The 24,713-nt window shown below is 36.8% G+C and overlaps 2 protein-coding genes across 26 annotated transcripts in view; both read left to right on the top strand.

Annotated features, from left to right (window-relative positions):
• The window catches only part of LOC128314990 (uncharacterized), a 309,163-nt gene extending 305,629 nt beyond the window's left edge, over positions 1-3,534 (top strand). The window contains exon 5 of the mRNA XM_053220285.1: positions 3,473-3,534. The gene's annotated coding sequence lies outside the window, so the exon portion shown is untranslated. The remainder of the gene's footprint in view (positions 1-3,472) is intronic.
• The window catches only part of HDAC9 (histone deacetylase 9), a 739,528-nt gene that overhangs the window by 118,181 nt on the left and 596,634 nt on the right, over positions 1-24,713 (top strand). The gene's annotated exons all lie outside the window — the stretch shown is intronic.

Raw genomic sequence — 24,713 nt, 5'->3', positions numbered from 1 at the left:
GAAACCTGTGAAGTTGCTGGTACACTGTATTGCCAATACACTGCTATAGAACTGATTGACTGGAAGGAGGACACATCCTACTACTGATCTGGGAAACAGATGTGAAGGATGAGTGTGGAGTCAGACAAGTGTATTATTCTGGAGGCCCAGAGGTTGGCAGTGGTCCCTTACATCATATGACCGTGGACATGTGGACATTCACTGAGAAGGTATCCAAGAGATGTGGCTGGGATCCAAGAGGGCAGATAAGAGGTTAGAGGACTGTATCTAGAATGGGAGAGGATGCTGACCAATGAGATAGAAAAATTGAGAGCCCTGCTTTGATTTATACATGGAATTAGGTGACTCAAGTAGAGGTGGATGGAGCTGAATCAGAGCTCTGCTGGAAGGGTGAGGCAGAGGAAGAATTCAGATGTAGGATGAAAGTGATTAGCCCCGAGTCCTGGAATAGGAAGAGGAGCCTCTATTGATGATTACCTTGAAGAACTGGAGACTGTGTCTTGTAAATCAAGTCTGCATTTTGCAAAAATAACTTTCCTCTTAGGTTTTCTTTTCCTAATGGAGCAGGGCCTGAGTGTTTAGGTTAAGCTATCAGATGTTAAATAAACACAGCAGTCCAATTTGTGTACGTGAGGCTGAGAAACCTTAGTTGTGGTCTGAAAATGATGGGAAACTCTTAAATCTAAACTTAATCATTTTGTGGCTGTTTTGGAGGAAATAAATCTTCTTGTACTTTGCCCAACTTTCGCTACTTTTAGTCCCTTTTGCTTGTGGCATGTCAAATATTTGCTATTTGAAAACTACTAGGAGTCGGAATTTTTATGAAATATTGTACATTTATTTAAAGTGTAGTACAGATATGAATTTACAGGCTAATGAATGTGTAGGCTAACAGACCTAAATAAAATGATCTGATAGTCTCCTTCAGTGTGCTCTAAGAGATTTGTACTCAAAGAAAGGTACCTCCTTTCTTTGACACCTCCTTAATCCTTAAACATCTACTGGATGTGGTTGTTTTGCGATATTCTGCAGACATTTACCTCATTCAGTAGTTGGGAAGACGAGGTGGCAGTGGAAGTTCTGGGGGTTGGGGTGGCCCTGTTCTCCTGCAGAAGACCCAGCCCTTCCTGACTTATCCTAATATGAGATCTTTGTGCTTTGCATAGTAATACTTAGTATCTCCAGTTTAGCCATGTTGAAAGTGATTGAGCTGGAGTGGGGACGATGGTGCCAGGAAGTAACTAATGTCTTAGCAGTGTTAGGTCAGTAGCGAACAATACTCTTTCCTCTTGTCAAAACCGTGGTCAAAAACCTGCCTCGCGTGCATTTCTAGACTAAACTCATTAAATTCAGGAGCCTTCAAAGAACCCCATGCACTAAGCCCTATCCTATCTTCCTTTTTTATTCCACACACTTCAGTTATTTATTCTTCTCTTGGCTGGGGTTGCTGCTCCTCGTTCACAATCTGTCCTTACCTACTTCTGGGATTTATTTATACAGGTGTTCCTCTGATCCTCTTTCCATTTTCTCCTATCCAGATTTTAGCCATTCTGAGAAACCCAATTAAAATAAAACTTTTGGGGATGCCTGAGTGGTTCAGTCAGTTAAGTCCAACTCTTGATTTTGGCTTAGGTCATGATTTCACAGGTTCCTGAGTTTTGAGTCCCTCATTGGGCTCTGCGCTGACAGCTGGAAGCCTGCTTGGGGTTCTCTCTGTCTCCCTCTCTTTCTGCCCCTCCTCCATCCACTGGCTCATGCTCTCTAAATAAATAAACAGAAAAAACTTTAAAATAAAGTTTATGTTTAAGAAGTCTTCCTTGATTTTCTCAATCTGCCATTTCCTCTTTCAACTTCCATAGACTTTATTCATAGAATCCTTTGTGGCATGTATTTATTCCCTTGCCTCATTTCTCTCCTGCTAATCTCTTTTGTAAAGGCCTTAAGTATCTTAAAGCAAGATTGTGAGGTGTGGGGTGGGCCTGAGGAGAAGACAGAGGCCAGTTTATGGAGGCTCCTGTTTGTTAAGCTGAGGAGCTCAGATTTTATCCTGTATGTGTTGAAGTAGCATCAGGAAGCTTCAGATATGTGAGAAGCATGATAAGATTTTTGGTTTAGACTACTTATTCTTGTGGCAATGTGGATAATGAAGCTGGAGGCGGGGGACTAGTTAATATTTAGGATTGCTGATGGTTGGAATGAATTTTGTATGTGTAACAGCACTTAAGATAGCTGAGTGAATGACTGCTTTCATGCCCTTCTTCATTGGCTAGGCACCTCTTTCAAGAACAAACTCAGTAACACACCATATATGTTACATTAACCTTCAGAGAGAAAATTTTGGGTGGCATAGCAAGTCTAAAAAAAATCCACGGGAAATCTGATGTTCTAAACAGAGTGATTATATAAAACACTGGCTTGTGGCTTAAGCAAACACAATCATAGAATTGCATAGCTGTGAGTCAGAGCCGGCTTGGTCCTTCAAGTCCCTTGCTTGATAGCAAATTAGTGGCTAGGGAAATATGTTTACATTTCATTTCTTATTGTACATCTGATTGCATGTTTTGAGAGTTGGATACAAAATTTCTTTATTTACAGATTTGGAGCAGGGAATTATATTGACTGTGCATGCAGATTTAAGTTTCCCAGTTAAGTGTATAAATACAGTTAGGTATATACTTACTTAGTAAGGTATTACTAATTTGTCATTTTATTTCAACTAGAAACATATGGAAGATACAATAAAGAAATTCACTCTTATGGTTAAATCATCACTACTATAGAATGGCATATAAGTCTCATGATTTGATCACTAATAATTTATAGATGTGAGGAAAAACAGTTTTAACTGTTTTTAAACTATGTCTTTCCATATGTTCCCATATTGCTTTCTGTCATAAAGATTAAGCACCTTGTTGCTCTCATTATTTTCCTATGTTTTTCGTTTAGGTCATGTGTACTTTGAAGCCATGGCCTGCTGTATATTTGGTTGTAGCCCCTGTAACCCTAGTCTAACGCAGTGCCTAATTTCAGCAATTACCCCACATATATGTACTACAATTGAATGGCAAGGGGCACCTGAGTGGCCCAGTCAGTTAAGCATCCAATTCTAGGTTACAGCTCAGGTCATGATCTCATGGTTCCTGAGATCAAGCCCCACATCAGTTCTGCACTGACATGTTTGGGATTCTTTGTGTCCCTCTCTCTCTTCCCCTCCCCTGCTCAAGCTCTCTCTCTCTCTCTTTCAAAATAAATAAATAAACATAAAACAATTTTTTTAAAAGAATTGAATGGCAAAATTAATGAGTAAATAAATGTAAATAAATTAACGAATAAATAAGTAAAGGAACTTGTAGGTGAGTTGGCCTGCATTATAAACATTTATTGTGTACCTATTATGTCCCAGGCTCTGAGCTGCTGTACCAATGGTAAACAAGACAGAAATGGTTCTTACCTTTAAAGTTCTTGCTTCCAGGGGTGCCTGGGTGACTCAGTCGGTTGAGCGTCCGACTTCGTCTCAGGTCATGACCTCCCAGTTGGTGAGTTTGAGCCCTGCTTTGGGCTCTGTGCTGACAGCTCAGAGCCTGGAGCCTGCTTCAGATTCTGGGTCTCCTTCTCACTCTGCCTCTCTCTCTCTCTCTCTCTCTCTCTCTCTCTCTCTCTCCCTCTCCCTCTCCCTCTCCCTCCCTCCTTGCCTCCCTTCCTGCCTCCCTCTCTCTCAAAAATAAATAAACATTAAAAAATGTTTTAAAGTTCTTGCTTTCAAGGGCAAGAACTGTCAATGAAATAATTATACTAAACTCAACTTTCCTAATCTGCAGGTTTAATGTATCTATATATTGAGTTCTTTGCTCTGTGTCTAGAATAACGTCTGAGCTCTATTTGATTATCTCTTTGCAACCCAAGAATGACTTGTTCTCTGCCAAAGGAAAGTGTTCCTTGAACATCCCCTGTTTAAAAGTAGGTACCCCTTGTTTCCTGGTGACAGATTATGTTGTACATTAAAATTTTGCTTCTCTATTAAGTCCATTCTTAGGTCTCAAGCTGCTGTAACAATCTAAAAGTGCAGTGGCAAATATTTAGGCAAACAAAGAATCTAAAAATGTAAGAACAGACAATAGGAACAGGAGATTCAAAGTCAGTGCCCATCCTTTCATGACTGGTCAGTTCATAGAGTAAAATATCCAAACAAAAAACTGTCCCATTGCTCACAGTCCCTGTGTCAGGGCACTTAGTATGGGATTCAAATTCTCAAAAGTCTATGAAGGGTTTATGAATTAAATGTTAGAGCACCAGGGATGCATTGGTTTCATAGAATAGCAATAAAGCTAGAAAAAAACAGAAAAATGGCTTTTTGGATGTCAGGATTATGTCACAGAGATGGTTTAGGAAAATGATGCGGCTGTCCTCAGTTGTAAAGGAAATATGATTGTGTTTCCTTTTGTCTAGATATACAAATTCTGCATAAAATTTGTTTATTGGGTAGATTGAGATCCTCTAAGATTGGATCCTAAATTATTTTTCAGAGAGATAATTACATCATAAGCACAAATACCTTGGCATCTGACAGAAGTAGGCTTGCATTCTGGCCATATTCACTTGTGTGTTAATCATTAAGTTACTTAGCATTGTACTTACATAGTACTTGCATTATAGAATTATCGGGGCGGTTAAATGAAATGACATATATGGAGAATGCTTACCATTATACTTGGCACAAAGTTGTATTCAGTACATGCTAGTTATCAGTATTATCATTATTATTATTATTATTATTATTATTCATAGTCTGTGAATTTAATGTTAGAAAGGAGTGAAATCTGTTAAAATTAGCAAATGTTGAAGAACGAGCCTAATGGTTTATGCTCATTAGATGATCAGATATATGAGATCAGCCATATATATATATATATATATATATATATATATATATATATATATCACTCTACTTACAGTACCTTGTTCTTGTGTTATAGAAGGCACACAGTAAAACAAGAATGAATGAATGAACCACTTCCTAACTTGTGTCTGTCTGTTGGCCTTTATGTATGCAGATATTCTCTAGTCACAGAAAAGTCAGACATCATATAATACCTCCACTAGCTTTCTGACATAAATCTTTTAATTACCCCCTTAGGAGGCTAGTTCACATAAATAAAACACTAGAAAAAGAAAATAGCTCTGCCTGGTATTGTAAGTTCAGAAAAATAACCAATTTCTTAATATGGTAGTAATTCCTAGTATGGCTAGCTGTGCTGGGACCAAGACCAAGGGCTTGACACTAATGGGCCGTTTATGAAACTTACATAGCCTGAAGTCATCTTATCGGAATGTCATTAGTAGCCATCACCATTGTTACAGGAAAGAATTGGGAGGCTTTTTCTTTCTTGTAGTGCTTTCTTTAGATTTCTGTATTTTGTGAGCCCCACATTTGGGATCATAGATTGGATGTTTACATAAGAATAAACAGTTGTAGTAAGCATATAATATTTTTTAATATAGCCTCTAGGTAATGGGAATGAAATAAATGGCACAGACCTATGGTGCAGCCACACTAGGAAAGGAACAGATTGAATTTGGAACAAGAGTGACCTAGTCCAAATAAAATCTTTCAGAGAACAGTTTTTTTGGAGATACTCAAATCCAATTTGTAGACCTCCACATTTTCACTAACTTTATGCCCTCCATAAAGACATGGTTTTTGATATGTATTTGTGTGCTTTCACTTCCTGGTGACCTTGGTAAGGAATCATGCCTGGAGTATAGCTGCCTTGGAAAAAAAAATCAAGGGAATATTTTCTAGGTTTTGCTGACTATGCCTTGGAAGCAAACAAATTATGGTACAGGGCTGGAACTTTACCTACTTGTTAATTAGCAGGTTAAACTTTTATGAGTTTCTGGTACCCTGGCGATACATGACTATTAAAATTTGCAGGTGGTTCAAGGGGAGAGAGATGTAAGTTCCTGTGCTAGTAATATATTATAAAAGTGTGTATTTCATGTGCCTGTTGTGAAAGTGGAGACTTTAATACTCTTTCACAATATAAGCTGATTAAGGAATCTTTATGGTTCTCATTAACTATGGGTCTTTTCCATAGAAAAGTGAAAAGTGTAATGCTTATAGACAGAAGCATAGGAGAAAATAATTAGGCACAGTGGTACCTCTTTGAGACTAACTGAGAGCTTAGTGACACCCTCTGTATTCACCTCTCAACCCTCAGAAACTGCTCTTGTTTCAGAAGTCGCTTCTACCACATGAAATGTTGCAAATCTGATGGTTTAGTCTTTCCCTTCCGAAGACAGTTTGCTTAACTATACTTGCAATGTACTTAAATGTTAGTATCTTTCCTTTCTTGAGACCACTTCTTTATCAGGAAATATAAAGACATACACTGTGGTTAGGCATAAGATTCCACACAAGAAACTAAATTGTAGAAAAAGTGATAAGTTTTTTTAGAAAGCCATACTTTCTTCATTTTCCATGTGGTTTGGGGGACAAGAGAGACTCTCAATGGCTAAATTAACAATTTCCCCCGAAATCTTATGTGACTTTTTGTAATTAGGATTAGAGCTTATTTTAACATAGAGAAGTAATGAAGTGAATTAGTTTTAATTAAGAAAAGGTGGAAGAATGAACTATAGAAAATATTTGTTTTATTTCCATCCTATTTTATTAATTCAACATTTTTCTTTACATATTGTGTGGGGTAATTTCTGTACGCTTCTCTTAGTGTTAAATCATAATCTAAAAATAGTTCTTTTTGAATACTGGATTATGATTCAGTTTTTTCAGTCTATTGGTGAATATGTAATGTTTCAGTTTGAAGGTACTGCATCCATTTGTTGCTGAGAGAGAAAAACAGAAACTTTCTTCAAATGTATTCCTTTAAAAAATGATAGGTCATTGGCCAATGTTAACAAAGAAGAAAGAAAATTGTACTGGCTGGACAATCCTATTGGAGCTATAGTTCTGGCATCAGTCATAAGAATCTTGTGTCCAAAACTCTTTGTGTCAAGAACCCATAGCACTTTGTTTTGAAAGACAATGCTTTCTGAGTGGGACAGTTACACACACACACACACACACACACAACTGTTAAGTCCTATATTTTTATAAGGACTAAACACGCAATCTTATTCCTTCTTTAAAAATTAGTTTAGTGCGAGCTGGGGAGGGGCAGAGAGAGAATCCCAAGCAGGTGCCATGCTATCAGCACAGAGCCCAATGTGGAGCTCAAACCCACACACTGTGAGATCATGACCTGAACCAAAACCAGGAGTCAGACACTTAATCTACTGAGCCACACAGGCATCCCTAAAGGACTTTAACTCTTAAATATTTGTTCCCTTCACTTTACCTACTTTTATATTTCTTGAAGGATATTTTTCTTCAGGAAGGAAACATTTTAGTTTCTTTTAACCTGGTGAAATGCAAAAGTATGGGAATAGGAATGCATAGCAAGACTTCTATCTCATTTTTTTTTAAATTAAGAAGTGCTCCAAATGATATTCTTATCAAGCAAATAGTCTTTTTAAAAATGTGGTAAATATAAGCCTTACCAAAAGTGCTCTGTTTTAGTGAGGGAAGCAAACTCCATTTTGTAGGAAAGATGTTAAGAAAGGAAAAAAAGGCAGCTCTAGAGAATTATAATTCAGTCAAGGAAGTATTTGAGAATCAAAACCTAGTTTTGGAAATCTGTTTCTTGCCAAGAGAAAAGGCGCTAAGCTGCTCAGCAAGAAGCAGTTTGTGGCATAGGCTTGTCTGTCAATGTTTGGGAAGTGCTAATAAGCTAATAAGCCAGGAGTTCCAACTTAGGGTATTTGGTCTATCCACAGAGTGCTGGTGGACACCGCACCTTTAGGAAAGACCCAAATCGTTCTACAAGAGTTATCGGGACCTACTTTCAGTATTTGGCCTCTTACCAGATGCCTGTCTGGGAGACACATTTATTTAAAAATAAGTAATTAGGAAATGTCTTATATATTTTCTTTATTTCCTCATCAGAAAAACAAACAACAAACAAACAAACAAAAATAGCTCACTGAGAAAGCTTTAATAACAATAAATAAAATACAGGTGGAGAATAAAATACTCGGAGGTATACTGGAGTATACCAATTGAGGCAAGGGTTTCAGCAGAGGAAGTCTTCCTCAGGACTGTCATAGATAAGGGTAATGACTGCTTGCAGCTTCGTAGGTGTGCTTTGTGCTATGTGCCTCATAATGGTTTGGTTTGATCACTTAGTTTTATAGGAACACCATGATGGGGAAATTATCCTCCTGTTGGATGAGGACCCTAAAGTTCAGATGAGTCAAGTCACTTGCTAGGCATTGCATCACTAAGAGACTCATACTTAGGTCTGACTTGCTCTGAAGCTTGAGCTCTTTACTATATATCAGAAGACAAAGCAAATGTTATTCACAATAAAAAGTGTATGATATATGCAATAGGGACATCTAGCCCCATGTTTTCAAGGTTCAGCAGTGAGATAAAAATTATATACATATTAGAAGAAATGGCAGTCTAAAAAAAAATGAAGACTCTAGTGGCAACTTGAGTTTAAAACAATAGTATAATGAAATGGATCATTTTTCTTTATACTTAAGAGAGTATTGATTTGAAAACCTTTAGAAACTAGCATAATATGAAATGCTTTAAACCACATTACAACATCACTCTAAGGTTTTAAAATATGGCCATCTTCAGATTAACCAATTAAAATATGATTTAGCTTAAGCAAATTACAAAACTCCTGAGTCAATAATATATTTACTGCTATAGTATTTGAAAGCATTCGTTAGTTTTAACCATTAACTAAACAGGGAAGGTATCACCATAATTTGAAGAACATGCAAAATAATAGTGTATCATTTCCTATAAATATTCCCTCTAGGAATTGATATTTCATGCAGTGAGATCACAAAAGGAAGGCAGAGAAAGAGGAACTGCAGACATAGAAAATTTAATTTGAGGAAAAAGTTGTGGTAACTACAGTATTTTACTGGTTTTCTAGGGTCAATTAAAAACTATGGGGAAAAAAAAAGCAGAATACTTGGAAGTAATGATTCCTGCCTGGAGTCCATCTCCAGGGGGCACCAACTTAAAATTTTGTATTCTTATTAATATTTAAAGGTCCTAACATTAGTACCTGACTCCAGTTAGGGGTACACAGGACTTAAACTGGAACTTTTCGCTGTTTATTGCTACATTAACAGAGTATTATAACCTCTTTCAAATATATTAGAAGCTCCATTGGCTGTTACAAATGTCTTTGTTTATAAAACATATGAAACCATGTTAATTCTTATGTTACAGAATTTACTTGCTGGCCAAATCTTTGAAATAAATGGATATTTAGAGGAATAGATAATAATAAAGGGTATGATGAATAGGCTGGGGAGTCAGTGTTCTGTCTACTTAGACACCTGAGTAAAATAACATCTCATATCTCAGTGTAGACTGTGGCTGATGTTTATGGGGCTAAAACTCAAGATATTTAGTGTTTGCGTTGTTAGATAATAATGATTAACTATGTGGAAGATGCTGTATCTTAGTGATAAGCATTGTTTAATATTCTGTATTTTGCCTTAAATATTGTATAAGCCAGTTGTGATAAGATTTAAATGAAACTGCTAGTAAACTCTCTTCAGACTGAGACCACACATGGGAAACTTCATTTCAAAGGGAATTAGAAGGCCAGAGGGAAGAAATTAGAAGTAAATAAATGATGTTTTAAGACCGAGGTACCATAACTAGAATGCTGCTAAGATATTAAAATACGCATTTCAAAAATGTGGTTATTTAACATTTACTTTTTAAATGTATTGAAGAGAAAACTCAAAAATATTTGAGGTAAATGGAACTTTTATTACTTCCTTTATTTGTGAAAGAAAAAAATTTACTTTCATTGTGCTTTTGTAAAGATGTAGCAAAGATCTTGACCATTACATTACATAATGTCACTTTTGTAAGATTCACAGGATAAATTCTTAAATTGAGGTTTGGAGAGAATGTCCATTAAAGGAACAATAACAACAATAACAAAGTAACTTTTGTACTTATTCTTATGAAATAATAGATAAGTATGTCTTCTCTATCATCACTCTTCAGTTTTTTGTTTTTTTGTTTTTTTTTTTTTTGCCTTGGCCAAAAATGCATTGTATAAACTACCTAAAATATCTTTAGATATATGTAAAAAATAAAATATAAGTAAAGAAATGACCTCCGAGGAACCACACACTTTTGCATCTTGATTTTCTAAGTTAGATGGTCTAGTCTTCAGTGAGTAGACATTGTGAGAAAAATATTGACATTAACTTTAAAAAAAATTAAAAAAATACCAACATTGACTCTTACATATAGAAAAAACATTGTTATAGTGAATACAAATATTTTTTAGAAAATATTAAGAAAAAATATAACTTAAATGAAGGAGGAAGGCTACATCATAAGAAAAAACATTTGTAACCGTGTGAAGTGATGATGTTAACTAGACTGTAGTGATCATTTCACAATATGTACAAAAATAACAAATCATTATGTTGTACCCTTGAAAGTAATATAATGGTAAATGTTAATCCTATCTGGTTAAAAATTTTTAAGAAGAGTGCCTAGGTGGCTCAGTCAGTTAAGCGTCTGACTCTTGGTTTTGGCTCAGGTAATGATCTAACGGTCCATGGGTTCGAGCCCCACATTGGGCTCTGCGCTGACAGCACAGAGCCTGCTTGGGATTCTCTCTCTCCCTCTCTCTCTGTCCTTCCCCCTCTTTCTCTTTCTGTCTCTCCCTCAAAATAAATAAACTTGAATTTTTTTTAAATATTAAGAGAAATAAATGGATGAACAAAATGTGGTGCATACATACAATCAGATCTTATTCACCCACAGAAATGAATGAAGTTCATTATAATACATGGTACAACATGGGTGAATCTTGAAAACACATGCTGAGTGAAATAAACTAGATAAAAAAAAAAGGAGGAGGAGGAGAAAGGCTATTTGTTATTTTTGGGGATTTACCCTGCTTGAATTTATCATTAATGGGGAAATAGAGGATGGTTGATGTTGATATTTTTTATCTCAACTTCCTGCTTTCTCCATCTTTATTTTAGAGAATAGTCTTTTTTGAATCCCTTTATATGTTGTCCCAATTTCAGATTTTCCAAGCCTTTCTCCCTTGCCTCTTCATTCTGTAATCTGTCCACCACTTTCTTTTCTCCTTACTTTGTAGTTCCCTGCCCTTCTCTTTGTTTGTCTGTCTCTTTCTCCTCATTTTACAGATGAGCAAACGGATGCTCAGAGGCATTAAGTAGCTTGACAAAGTTTACACAGCTGCTAATTGGTCCAAGCTGGGCAAGAGCTCCGATGTCCTGTCTCCTGGCACACTGCTTTTCCTGACTTTGTAAGGAAGTTACATCTTATGTCAGAAGGTGATGCTGATGGACTGTGGGGTAGTTCTCAACTGCTTAATGTGCACGTGTTCTTCAGTCTAAACTAGAATATTCAGGCAGTGCACACTGGTATAGTTGAACCCTTTGTAGAAATACTGAACTATTTCCACACTGGCTAATAATTAACCACTGCTAGGACCTCTCTATTTTACCTCCTCCTGCTTCACCAGTTCCAGTGCACCCTAAGGAACCACTGCTCAGTCCGTGCTGCCCTACACTGTGGCCCAGTAGCAATCACAGTGAGGAATTCAGCTGCTGACCGATCAAATGATTAGTGAGGTACTTTGGGTTTTTATACAAAGGCACACTCTCTAACATTATTTTTTAGGTTTGTTTCACTCATAATAATTAGAGGGAAAATTTAATCCCTTAAAAGAAAGCTGATCCAAAATTTTTCTTGTTTTGATTTTGCCCGCCCTTCCTTCCTTCCTTCCTTCCTTCCTTCCTTCCTTCCTTCCTTCCTTCCTTCCTTCCTTCCTTCCTTCCTTCCTTCCTTCCATGCTGGGAAATGCCTGAAATCAGTACTGAACAAAATTATGCAGTTTCAAGTTTTTCTTGGTTATATCTACTCAACTTTTGCAAATGTATTCCCTTCAGAGATCATTTAAAAGTTTTGATCCTGAGGTAAATGAAAGTATCTATACATATTTTGTGGAATGTTCAGCATGGAAATACTATTATATCTTTAATGTATTATTAGACTTTTTTCTGGTTAATATGGGAAATTATATTCATTGATTTTCAGATGTTAAACCATTCGAGCATTATTGGGGTAAACCGTATCTAATCATGAGGTATTATTATTCCTTTTATATATTGTTTAATTAAGTTTGCTAAAATATTATTTAGAATCTTTGCCTTTATGTTCAATGAAGGATATTGATACATATTTTTTCTTGTAACATCCTTCTCAAGTTTTAGTGTGAAGGTAATGCTGTCCTTACATAGAATGAGTTGGATAGCATTGCCTCCCCTTCAAGTTTTGGAGGAGTTGTATAGAATTGATATTAAGTTTTCTTTAAGTTTTGATAGTATTCAGGGGCACCTGAGTGGCTCAGTCGGTTGAGTGTCCGACTTCAGCTCAGGTCATGATCTCGTGAGCCTGAGTGGCTCAGTCGGTTGAGTGTCCAACTTTGGCTCAGGTCATGATCTCGTGGTCCTTGAGTTCGAGCCCCACGTCAGGCTCTGTGCTGACAGCTCAGAGCCTAGAGCCTGCTTCAGATTCTGTGTCTCCCTCCCTCTGCCCCTTCCCCACTCATGTTCTGTCTCTCTCTGTCTCTCAAAAATGAATAAACGTTAGAAACAAAAAAATTTAATTTTGATAGAATTCATAAGTCAAGCCATCTAAGCCTGGAGTTTTCTTTGTAGGAATATTTTAAACTAAATAGTTCATTTGTGTAATAAAGGATTATTTATATTACTTATTTCTTCCTAAGTGAAGTTTGGCTGTAAGTGTTTTAAGGGATATGTCCATTTCCTTTAAGTCATCCAACTTATTTGAAAAAGGTTGTTCATAATATTGCCTTATTATTTTGTAATATCTACAGAATCTGTAGTGATGTCACCTTTGTATCTTCTTTTTTTCCCAAATTTTATTTTATATTAGTTATTTATTTTAAAAATTTTTTAATGTTTATTTTCAAGGGAGAGAGTGAGCAAGGGACGGGCAGAGAGAGAGGGAGACACAGAAACTGAAGCAGGCTCCAGGCTCTGAGCTATCAGCACAGAGCCGGACACAGGGCTCAAACTCATGCACCATGAGATTCTGACCTGAATCAAAGTCAGATGCTTAACTGACTTGGCCACCCAGGTGCCCATTTTTTCCCAGATTTGAAACAAGTTGTTGAAACAAGTTGAACAAGTATCGTCTTGTTCCTGTTGTTTCCAGTGAGATATCTGCTTTCATTCTCAATTACTCTGTACATTAAAGTATCTTTCTACTCGTGGTTGGTAAATTATATTCTCTTTATCATTGGTTTTGAGTAATTTGATTATTATTTTTCTCTCTGTGTTTCTGTTTGGATAATTTCGATTGCTATGCCTTTGAGTTTACTAGTCTTTTCTTCTGCATTGTCTACTCTGCCATTTATCCCATCCAGTATATTTTTCATCTCACACATTGTAATTTTCACCTACAGAAGTTCAGTTTCTGTCTCTTTTATATCTTCCATATTTCCTCTTAACTTTTTTTAAACATATGGGTTACAGTTTTAATGACTTTCTTAATCTCTTGTCTGCTCATTTTAACATCTGTTTCAGTGCTATGTCAGATTCAATTAGTTGGTTTTCTTACTGTGGGTCATATTTTTCTGGGTTTCTTGAATGCCTGCTTATTTTTTATTGGAAACCAGTCATTGTGATGTTTAACTTGTTGGGTGCTGGATATTTTTATCTTCCTTTAAGTGTTGCTTTGTTCTGGAAAACACTTGTTTTCACACAGTTGTAACTTGTTTCCACAGTTACATGTAAATACTTTTATTGTTTCAGGTATTGCTTTTAAGATTTGTTTGGCAAGATTTGATTAGTGTTTCGTTTGGGGCTAATTATTTCCCAGTGCTGAAATATACCATTCTGGATACTCTGCCCACTGCTCTTTCTATTATGAGGTTTTATGGCCTGGGTGATGGGAGCAGGCACTATTCCTAGTCCGTGTGTATACTGGTCAATTACCTCTAGGGTTTTCAGGTGGCTCTTCCCCATACTTCAAACAGTTTACTCACATTTTACCTGGTACTGTGACTGGTACAGTGCTGAATATTTAGTGGAAGCCTTTTGTCAATTTTCAGAATTCTAGCTCTGTGCAGCCTTTACCCTTGTAGCACTCTGTCCTGAAAACTGTAGCTGCTGTGTTCTCCTTGGAATCTCAGATCTGTCTCCTCATGTCTGGTAGACCATCAGACTCCTCCTGGGCTTCCTCTCCCTGTGCCATCACCTAGAAACTTTCTCAAAGCAACAAATGCAGACCATGGGAGGTCTCACCTTTTTTGCTTTCCATCCCTTAGGATTGGTATCCTTTGTTACCTTGAGTTCAGGATCATAAAAACCATTGTTTTAGTTTTGGGTTTCCTTTGTTTCAGGGTTTTAGCTTTTTCGGGCAGAAGGGTAAATTCAGTTCTTGTTACTCAGTCTAAGTTGGTACAGCACTGAAGTGGGAAGGCTTTGAAATAGGATATTCAAATTGCAGCCTCAGAGAGTAAAACTCTGGAGAATAAATCTTAGTATTTTGGTTGTTGGATAAAGCTTTATATTATTTTGTTCTTTTCAGAAAATAAAAACCTGCTCATATAAAATTATAAAAACATACAAACCAAAACTCTACAGCCACACAAACATCTAAAGTTCTCTTCGATAAATTCATGAGATAAAATTTTTGTGGGCAATCTAAAGGATTATGTAGGTGGTTCCCGAAGTCATATCCATGGATGAGTAGTTATGTTTAAAGATGATTTCACCAGGCCATAGAAGAATAAGAAAAATATAGGGAGTTTTTCATAAAACTAAATTTATTCCATTTAAAAGACTTTATTTTTGACCATGTCCTTCCTACATTTTCAGTGATGAAATTCCATGCTTTATTGAATTTATTGTGATAGCAGATGGATGGTAAGGATTTTTTTAAGTCATTATCTGTTAAAAGTACATGCAAGTTGGGGCACCTGGGTGGCTCAGTCGGTTGAGCGTCTGGCTTCGGCTCAGGTCACAATCCCACAGTTTGTGGGTTTGAGCCCCGTGTCGGGTTCTGTGCTGACAGCTTGGAGCTGGGAGCCTGGAGCCTGCTTCTGATTCTGTGTCTCCCTCTCACTCTGCCCCTCCCCTGCTCGCACTCTGTCTCTGTGTCTCAAAAATAAATAAATGTTAAAAAAAATTTTTTTTTAAAGTACATGCAAGTGGTCCATCCTTTGTTGATTCCCTATAAAATTTTTGTTCTATTTCTCTGGGTACTCCAACAGTTTGGAAACAACTGTTTGGTATGCCCAAATAATTTTTAGCCCTACCTATTTATTGATTTATCTTTTTTACAAATATTGATTACCATAAGACTTTATGCCAAAAAGCAAGTATACTTTCTCTTGAGCATTCTTTTTTTTTTTTTTTGAGGATAACGTGTTTTGTCCTGTACAACTCGTAGAATCTTTGTGGACAGTGGAACATAATCTGAGTAGCCTATTTGGGTCATCTTTATATTTCCTTCTTTTCTTTACCCCACAGCAGCTATGCAACTCAATTTTTCCTCGGTAGTTACAAATGTTATTTGAAAACTGATGATTGATTTTGATTGTTTCCCAATATTGTTTCTCTTTATTCCAGAAAACAGGAATTGACTTGGTCCCTTCCCTTTTTGTCATGAACACATGGCCAGTGTATTAGTCAGGGTTCTCCAGAAAAACAGAACCAATAGGAGATCAATTGATCGATTGACATATCAATTGATATATCTATCTATAGATAGATAGATAGATAGATTTGGACTTTCTTGTCCTGAATCTGCAATCTGTTATTTAAGATGTAATTCTGCACACTGAATTATAAAAATAAAAAGTAAAATTATATTTTCAAATAAAACTGAATACTTTATATATATATATATATATATATATACATATATATATGTATAGTATTGTATATGTACATAGAAAGAGATTGATTTATTCTAGGAATTGGCATACATGGTTATGGAGGCTGGAAAGGCCCATGAACTACTGTCTGAAAGCTGGAGAACCAGGAAAACCGGTGGTGTAATTCAGTCTGAGTCTGAAAAATTAAGAATGGGCAGGCCATTGGTGCAAGTTCTGATCTGAATCATAACGCCTGAGAACCAGGATGCCTAAGGGCGGGAAAAAATGGGTGCCCCAGCTGAAGCTAAAAAGAACAAATTCACTCTTCCTCTACATTTTTGTTCTGTTCAGGCTCTCAAAGGATTGAATACTGCCCATGTGTCAATGAGGGAGCATCCTTTATTGAGTCTACTGGTTCAAATACTAACCTATTCCAGAAATACCCTCATAGACATACCCAGAAGTAATGTTTTACCAACAGTCTAGACATCTCTTAGCCCAGTCAAGTAGACACATAAAACTAATCCTCATAACCAGTGAGAAAAATGCCTTTTCAATGATGATATTGATAATGATAATATTTCAATCAGAATACTACTAATAAACACAGTGTCAATTATTGATGTACTAAGAAATACATTATATCATTCAAAATTTACAACTCTGTAAGTTGGTTATCACTATTCTTATTTTACAAGTAAAGCAAGTAAATATTAAAGAAGGTAAGTAATTGCTCACAATGTCACTACTAAGGGAAAGCTATACACAAGACTCAGGTCTGTGTCGGGCAAAGACCATGCACCCCTGACTCCAAGTGAGGAGATGATTCTTAGTGTTTTCAAAATTGTGGCAACAATGTTCCTCTGCAGACACTACTCAGAATCTCCAGAGGGGCAAACAACTCTGTTCTAGCACTTCAGAATCTCCAGAGGGGCAAACAACTCTGTTCTATGCACTATTTGTTTCTCCTATTACTATACAGAGGAGAATGCTGCTAATGATAAATTATACTCTGTTGTTGAAATAAGCCTTTTAAACCTTTGAAGAGGGTTGGAAACCTGTGTTTTGTTTTTAAATAAATCTTTTCTTCTGCTAAGATCTCCTAAAAATATTTCCATTTTTATAAAATTGTTCTGGTTTCTTTATAAAAATAGCTGTAAGGATATGTCACTGGGTAGGTTCATTAAAAATTACAAGCGTACACCATTACTGTGAAAAGTTTCTGCAGCCTGTTTCCTGCACTTGGGAAAGGGTGTAGCTTTCCAGGGATGGCTGCCCATGAATCCTGGAAGCCTGCACCTGCAGATTCCAGCCTCAGGCACAGGCACAGTGAGAACACCCCCATTTTGTAAAAGCGAAAAGATCTGCTGTTCTACAGAAATATTTGGGGCAGAGAAGTGGACCTCAATGAAATAAACAAAACCTATAAACCACTGACATTAGGTAAATTGCCAGAGTTGTTTGGGAGGCCAGGCAGGAACAAACATTCTCTTCCTAAATGTAGTTTTCCCTGCACTTGAGACAAGCACACTATCTGATTACCCAGGATGATTTATTTATCTTTCTAGACTGTTGACATGAAGTCTGAATTTCAGGCCCAGGAATAGGTGTACTTCCTGTAGTTATTTTGTTTGCAGAAATCAATGATTTCTGTCGTGTTACTTTTTGTGATTGCTGGAGCTAACTATATCCATTTAGTATGCTCATGTCATCTGTAATGGTAAAGTCTTTGTAAATCACTCCGGGTTTGAAGTATAGGTGGTGGTATAATACTCTAAAACATACAGAGTTCTTGCTCTTTTTATGGTTTTAGCTACAACCTTGTATTAGTGACATCAAAGTTTCTTCCTTAAAAAAACTTTTTTTAATGTTTATTTATTTTTGAGAAAGAGCATGAGCGGGGGAGGGGCAGAGAGAGAGGAGATTCAGAATGTGAAGCAGGCTCCAGGCTCTGAGCTGTCAGCACATATCCTGATGCGGGACTCGAACCTACAAATTGAGAGATCATGACCTGAGCCAAAGTTGGACTCTTAACCAACTGAGCCACCCAGGTGCCCCCAAAGTTTCTTCTTGATAGAGATTTTTAGTACTAAAAACTCATAAAATTTATTCTGCCAAGTAAATAAGCTTTTTTGAAAGCATCCATTCATTTGTTTAGGCATTGACCTCCCAGATTTTATAAAATACCTAGTCTCTGACAGATATTCTCATGGATCTTAAGGACTTCAGTGGTGAAAAAGATAAGATTTCTCCTCTTATAATGGCACCTGGGTGGCTCAGTCAGTTGGGCCTCAGACTCTTGATTTCACCTCAGGTCATGATCTTTCCTTGTGGGAGACCCAGCCCTGGGTGGGGCTCGTGCTGGCAGTGCAGAGCCTGTTTGCAATTCTCTCTGTCTCCCTCTGCCCCTCCCCCTCTGGTGCACTTGTTTGCACATGTGCTTTCTCAAAATAAATAAACTGGGAAAAAAAAGATTTCTCTTCTTATAGAACTCATGTTTTAGCTGAGGGCTGGAGTGGAAGTGAATAAAATGAGCAAGAAAATATCAGATAGTAATACTTCTTTGGAGAAATAAAGCAAATTAAGTAATCAGGAGTGCCTGGAAGCCTGCTTTATAAATAGGGCAAGGATAAGCCTTCCAAGGAGGTATCACTTAAACTGATATCTGAATGAGAAACAGCCTGCTATACAAAGATCTGATAGAAGAGCATTCCAGGCAGAGATGACAACTAATGCAAAGATATCGTTATAACCTGGACATGGCTAGACACCCATTGTGTCACCTTAACTTGCTAACCTGATTTGCACTTACTTTTACTATTCAAAATTTCTTCTGTACTCTGTCCCATTCTGCTTTACCCTTCAAGTTTGTGTATTCTTTCTTTTTCTCTTTTTAAAAATGTTCATTTGTTTTGAGAAAGAGAGAGAGAGAATATGAGTAGGGGAGGGAGGGTCAGAGAGAGACAGAGAGAGAATCCCAAGCAGGCTCTGTGCTATTAGGCCAGTGCCTGGTGTGGGGCTCTATTCAGCGAACCATGAGGTCATGACCTGAGCCCAAATCAAGAGTTGGCGCTTAACTGACTGAGCCACCCAGGTGCCCCAAGTATGTGTATTCTTTTTCTTTTTTTTTAATGTTTATTTATTTTTGAGAGACACAGAGAAAGGGAGACAGAGAATCCCACGCAGGTTCTGCACTGTCAGCGCAGAGCCCAATGTGGGGCTCAAAACTCACAAATTGTGAGATCATGACCTGAGCTGAAATCAAGAGTCAATGCTTAACTGACTGAGCCACCCAGGGGTCCCAAGTTTGTGTATTCTTGATTAAAACTATCTTGTTAGCAGAGTGTAGGAATATTATTGTTTTAGCTAATTGATTCATTAGTGTTTTCAGGAAATTACTCCACACTTAAAATATTTTTACAAAATGGCACCTGGGTGGCTCAGTTGGTGGAACTGCTGACTCTTGATTTCAGCTCATGTTGTGATTCCAGGGTTGTGGGATTGAGCCCTGCATTGGGCTCTGTCCTGAGTGTGGAGCCTTCTTAAGATTCTCTCTCCCTCCTTCTGCCCCTCTCCCCTGCTTGTGCTCTCTCTCTAAAATAATAATAATAATTGTTATTATAATTTTATAAAATGAATTAGCTTAAGAGTGGTTACTTAATAAACAGGTACATTTCAAAACAATTCTCCCCAAATTTTCATCTCAAAGCTTACTTTAAAATTAGCAAATATAACATCTCTTAAAAACACAAAGAAAAGCATAGTTCTTTTTATGTCTGAAAAGATGAAGGGAACTTTTTTTCCAAATGAGGTAACTTTGAAGCTGGGAGACAGATTCACATGTTCATAACGTGAAACTTCCAGGGCATAATTTCCTAAATTATTTCTTTCACTGCCCTCTTGGTAGCTCAGTGTCATGGATGAGTGAGCTTACCTCACAAGTAAGCAGTTAGCTCCCCAAGAACAGACTCTTAACCTTAGCTCGCCACGTGATTAGGCTCAGGGTGAATGCACAAGATTAATGAGGGCCCTGAGTGAAAACAGTCTCTTGTAAGGACAGCACTAAATCTTGAAAGTCTGGTTGTTATTGTTTGTGGAGGCTGAGCCTTGGACCAACCCCAGAAGGGTCTGGTGATGGTCTCTCCTGGTCTGGGTATATCTTTAATGTCTTGACCCTGTTTTTCTGTGACTGGCATAATGTCATTCTCTGTTGTAATCTATTTTTAGGAGCCACTGCATATTCGTGCATTTTCTCACTGTGTCTAAATGTAGATCTTTTCATTCTACTTTTACTCTGCTTACTTTCCCAGATGATGGAAAGAAGACACAATCTCACATCTGGAAGAAGATGCTTTAATTCTAGTATTTTCTCTCTCCAAGTACACTAAAGATTTTTTATTTTCCTAGGGTTAATCTAGCAGATAGTAAAATGATGAGAAACAGTCTGTAAACTCTTCTTATTCTCTTCAGTTTCCCCCATCTAATCATTGTTGTAATCCTATATCATTTTATTTCTAAAAAAATATGGGGCAGTGATCTCTGGGGAGAAACGTTAGAAAGGAGTAGCCATTGGCAACTAACAGATTTAATATTGGCAGGTGAGATAACCTGGTTGGAGAATACATATGCAAATTATAAATAGATTATAAACGAAGACTTATACACATGAGGAAAATCTGAATCAACTCTGCTCTGCCCAGTTTCTGTCAATTGACTACTAGCAGTGGTCTCCAAAGAGCACTCTAATAGGCAAGAATGAGGCATCGATTTTATAAAACAGAATCTTCAAAGGAGGGAGAAACCAAGCCTGTGGGGAAAGAAAGCAGAAGTCTGGCAATAGGTCATGGGAAAGGAAGGAATCACTGTGGGGTTTGGACTTGGAGAGAGAAAGAAGTAGCAGCAGGCTACAGACCAACCTGTCATTAGTGTTTAGGAAAAAAAAAAAAAGAAAGAAAAAAAAAGAAAGGAAAAAAGGAAAGAAAGAAAGAAAAGAAAGAGAAAAAGAAAAAAAAAAGCTGCCACTAACCTCAAAATGGGTTGGGTTGAAGGTTGTTTTTTCCTCTCTAGACTCATTTCCTATCTGAATTTATGTTAATAATTCCACTGCTTCTTCCCAGCCCTGAGTTTGAGGAGGGAGGGGTTAGGTCTTAAAATTTCCAATCTAATAGTCCTACGTATGCCCCCAAAGAGTAATGTGGAAAGGTTTCTACTGAGCTAATAGCTGCAAATACATCAGTTTTCTATCAAAAGTCACTTTATAGCAGACTGCTAATGGGTAATTGAGATACACTTTACTAAAATTATAACAGGTTTAAACTAGTGGATTTTATTAATACTTGTTTTTTTACAATCCTATTACCTAGAGCACTACAGTTTATTCAGAACAGGTATCTTTTGTTTTTATTAAAAAAATAAATTGATTATTTTTATGAATGTTTAGAACTTAGATTTATATGCCTTTGCTGAGTGAAAACTTCAACAGATAATTTCTGATTTTTTTTTCTTTTGTGTATATATATATATATATATATATATATATATATATATCTCTGTATCTATATCTCTGTATCTATCTAGTTTAAAGTTTAACTCTTTTAGAAACTAAAAGAGTTTCTAAAACAGTAATCCTAATTTATTACTTTTCTTACAATATTGAGAGAGTTTTGTTTCTAGGGCCTAGATGTCCCTTTAGAAGAAAGCTTTATTTATAAGATATTACTAGATGCTAAAGAAGTAACTTAAAGGAACGGATTTAATTGACCACTATTTTTATTTTCCCTTTGTGTATAGCAAATTACTCTAAACTATGGTGACTTAAAGTACCACCAATTATTTGCTCATGGTTCTGCATTTTATTTTTTAATTTTTTAAATATGTATTTATTTTTGAGAGAGAGAGACAGTGTGAGCAGGGGAGGGACAGAGAAAGAGGGAGACACAGAATCTGAAGCAGGCTCCAGGCTGTGACCTGTCAGCACAGAGCCTGATGTGGGGCTGGAACTCACAAACCATGGGATCATGTCCTGAGCAGAAGTGACCCTTAACCAACTGAGCCACCCATACGCCCCATGGTTCTGCATTTTAGACAGTACTTGGCAGGATGGCTTATCTCTGCTCTCGTGGCATTCAGCTGGGGCTGAGGATGTCAAATTTAAAAGGGCCTCTCATTCTCCAGAAGCTCTTTTCCACATGGCCTCCTTTCCTTCATAGTCCCAAGCTTTTTACATGGAGGCTGGATCTCAAGGGACTGAAAGCCAAAGGTACTACATGTCTTAAAGCCTGGAAGTGTTTAACAGCCTTGCTGAGAACTAACATAGTACTACTCACACCACATTTTATGAGCCAGAGCAAGTCACAAGGCCAACCCAGATTCAAGGGAAGGGGGAAGGGACTCTATCTCTTGTTGGGAGGAACTGAGTACATTTACAAGGAAGGAAGGAATTGGGCAACACATTTGGAGACTATCTAGTGCAAAGAAGGTATAAATATATCCTTGAATAGAATGAGAAAACTCCTTCATTGGGGCACCTGGCAGGTTCAGTCAGTAGAGCATGTGACTCTTAACCTCAGATTTGTGAGTTCGAGCCCCATGATGGGCATACAGCGTATTTTAAAAAATTAATTGATTTTTTAAAAAAGAAAACTCCTTAATTTTGAAGGCCTTTTTGATGTTTTATTTATTTTTGAGAGAGAGAGAGAGAGAGAGAGAGAGAGAGAGAGAGAGACAGAACATGAGCAGAGGAGGGGCAGAGAGAGAGGGAGACAGAATCCAAAGCAGGCTCCAGGCTCTGAGCTGTCAGCACAGACCCTGACACAGGGCTTGAACTCACGAACTGCAAGATCACGACATGAGCCGAAGTCAGATGCTTAACTGACTGAGCCACCCAGGACCTCCAAAGGTCTTTCTGATACATACTACGTATAAATAGCATACTGTAATTTTGTCTTCACTCTTAATCTCACAATTTGAGCTTGTAATTCCTTGATTTGGAATTATGGCATTCCACATTATTGTCTTTAATGTAACAATAAAAAGTTGAACTTCTCACCTAAGTCAGACAGTTTCCAAATGTTTGCTCTTATTAACTCGACAATCTACTGAGTTCTTTTTTAAAACATCCCTTTCACCATGGTATAAGTGAAAAGAATGTGGAAGTAGGTGGATTTGGGCTCAAATACCAATCCCACCTCATATTGATTGTGTACATTTCAGCATGTTATTTGAATTCTTTGGGTCTTATTTTCCTCATTTGGGTAATGAGAATAATTATCTCTACCTCATCAGGTTGGTATGAAGATTAAGTAATTATATAAATTACATAACAGTCATGGGGATGTAGGAGATTTCCCCTCTCCCTACTTTCCTTCAATATAGTAATTAACTTTCCTGTATAAAAATTGTTTTTTAATATTTTGAGGAAATAGGGCCTTCCTTCACTTTGAATTTGATTACTTTAGTCACATTTTATAATAGTAAGAGTAATAATATTTTCTTTAAATATTTGAGGGTCAAAATAAGTAGAAAAATTAAAAGTTTGATATAAAATTTAGAGGTTTTATCCTTTTATATTTATTGATAAATAGTGTTTATGTGGAAATTTCATTTGTCAAACTTGTTTTTCTTATCCTGTATAATGACAACATTCCTCAGAAGAAGAAGGTGTTTGGCATTATTTCTATTCTGCCTTTATAGATATTGCATGATTATATGGCTTTTATCACAAGGTCTTCAAAAAAAAAAATCTAAGGGGTATTCATTAGCCTTTAGTAGTTAAATGAAGCAATAGCAATGATAATGATCTATTTTATGATAATTTAATTAAGGTTTTATTGTGTATTCAAATTACTTAGGAAAGTCTTGTGAAAATAATTTTACTCATCTTTTTTTTTTTTTTTTTTTTTTTTTTTGGTCATAAAATACCCTTCAGAAAGTTAAACCTTTGCTTTTAGTAAAATTATTTGGTCATGACTTTGTAGACAGCTTGAAGAATTGTGTTCAAGTAAATGTTAAAAATGTTTAAAAATACAAAATTATTAACAAAATTGTTTCAGAAAATTTTTGTTCAAGCAAATGTAGAAATAGTTGTAAAATGACAGTTTGCATCTGAGATGTATCACAACTCTGTTGTGAAAGTTGGATCAGAGCTAAGATTATTCAGCAGGGATTTGACTCACCACGAGAGAGAAATACACAGCCAAAGGTGGTGTGACAGATCCCCATTCACAGCTGAGTGGGAAGGTGACACGTGTTGGGGAGAGAGCTGCTTTCTGATGTTCCTCAGATAAAGCTTGTCAACTAAATTGAATTTTGTGTTTTCAAAGTATCAGACCGGATGACTTCTGTGGCCTATTTTAGCATTTGATTAAGTTTTACTCATGGCTCCATAGGAGATCTTCCTTTTCCAGTCAGTACTAAATTATTGGTGCTTTTGCAGGAAGCAGAAAGCACCAGGTAGGTTGTGACTCTGAAGGGTTAACATTTTAATACTCATTCTATATTGCATCTATAGAAAATAGTGAGAGAAAGTTTTTCCCTGGCAAGCTTCATCAAGGTTTGGACTCTTTCTAGAATAAACTCTTAAGTGTCTCTAACACTATCCTTGTGATCATAGGTAAATAGATGGAATCATCATGCCTTATAACAGGTCCATTTTGTACTTAAGTAATTATATCCCCTTGTAATGAATTCAAGTCAACTTGCCTTCTACCAAGC

Source organism: Acinonyx jubatus, chromosome A2, assembly GCF_027475565.1.
Source record: "Acinonyx jubatus isolate Ajub_Pintada_27869175 chromosome A2, VMU_Ajub_asm_v1.0, whole genome shotgun sequence".
Taxonomy (NCBI): Eukaryota; Metazoa; Chordata; class Mammalia; order Carnivora; family Felidae; genus Acinonyx; species Acinonyx jubatus.
Note: the sequence above shows the minus strand (reverse complement) of the source record. Positions and strands in the feature narration are given on the sequence as shown.